The following is a 1,363-nucleotide window of genomic DNA, read 5'->3' as shown; positions in this document are numbered from 1 at the left end:
GAGTTGTGGGTGGTAGCTGACAGAATGAGAAGTGTTAAATGTGGCTTGTGCAGTAACTGTTTGTGCATATATATATATATATATATATATCTTAAAGTAGAATAAAACCCCATGTTTTCTTTGGATATTACTTGTAGTCCTGTAACTCCTACAATAGTTCACATTCCAAAGGAACAAGTAATATTACAGTCAGAGGTGCTGTCTTTCAGATGAGATGTTGTACTAAGGCCCTACCTACCCTTTCAGGTAGATATAAAAGATCCTATGGCACTATTTAGAAGAACAGCAGGGCCCAATCGACATCACATCAACAGGTTATCTGGTCATTATCACAATGCTGTTTGTGGGAGCCTGCTGCATACAAATTGGCTGCTGTATTTCCTATATTCTTTGGCCTCCTTATCTCGAGAGACAATGGGTAAGCGCCTGGAGGTGGTCAGTGGTTTGTGAAGCAGCGCCTGGAGTGGCTATAAAGGCCAATTCTAGAGTGACAGGCTCTTCCACAGGTGCTGCAGAGAAATTTGTTTGTCGGGGCTGTTGCACAGTTGGCTCTCCCCTTGCGCCTCTATCTTTTTTCCTGCCAACTACTAAGTCTCTTCGACTCGCCACATTTTAGCCCCGTCTTTATGGCTGCCCGCCAGCTCTGGCGAACGCTGGCAACTGACTCCCACGACTTGTGATCAATGTCACAGGATTTCATGTCGCGTTTGCAGACGTCTTTAAAGCGGAGACATGGACGGCCGGTGGGTCTGATACCAATGGCGAGCTCGCTGTACAATGTGTCTTTGGGGATCCTGCTGCATACAAATTGGCTGCTGTATTTCCTATATGACAGCAATGACTACACTTCAAAAGTATTTCATTGACTATAAAGTGCTTTGGGATGTCCAAGATGAAAGGTGTGATGTAAATGCAAATCTTTCTTTTTTTTTGTGTAATGTAGCTTTAGTCATAAAGGCCCCGATTTTCACTTCTCGGCCTTTTGGCTAAGATCAAGTGTAGTATCTGTTCTTATCAGTACTTACTTGGTTGAGAAGAGACCATGATCATTGCCTTTTGATCCTGGGTAGGCTTTGAGTAAAATGGCTATAAACAATCTTCGAGCTTCAGGCCTGGGAGTGCGCAATACCGTTCGGGTGGTCGTGAAGGACAAGGAAGGAGATGCACCGGTCGATCGCACCTTCTTCATCAAGAAAATCCTCTTCGATTGCTGTGGATTTCAAGCTACGGACGTCTTCTGCCTGCAGGATTTCCCCAGCAGTGGATACTTCGACGTGACGTTCCGGAACGTGGCGGGATGCATCAAGTTCCTGAAGGCGTTCAAGGAGAAAGGGGACCGGGCGCCACTGTCGATCCTCACAGC

At 45.8% G+C, this 1,363-nt stretch overlaps 1 pseudogene; it reads left to right on the top strand.

Moving 5' to 3' along the window:
• The first annotated feature begins 966 nt into the window (after positions 1-966).
• On the top strand, positions 967-1,075 carry LOC137374045 (U2 spliceosomal RNA; annotated as a pseudogene).
• Positions 1,076-1,363: the final 288 nt, after the last annotated feature.

Source organism: Heterodontus francisci, chromosome 9 (genome assembly GCF_036365525.1).
Source record: "Heterodontus francisci isolate sHetFra1 chromosome 9, sHetFra1.hap1, whole genome shotgun sequence".
NCBI classification, from domain to species: Eukaryota; Metazoa; Chordata; class Chondrichthyes; order Heterodontiformes; family Heterodontidae; genus Heterodontus; species Heterodontus francisci.
Note: the sequence above shows the minus strand (reverse complement) of the source record. Positions and strands in the feature narration are given on the sequence as shown.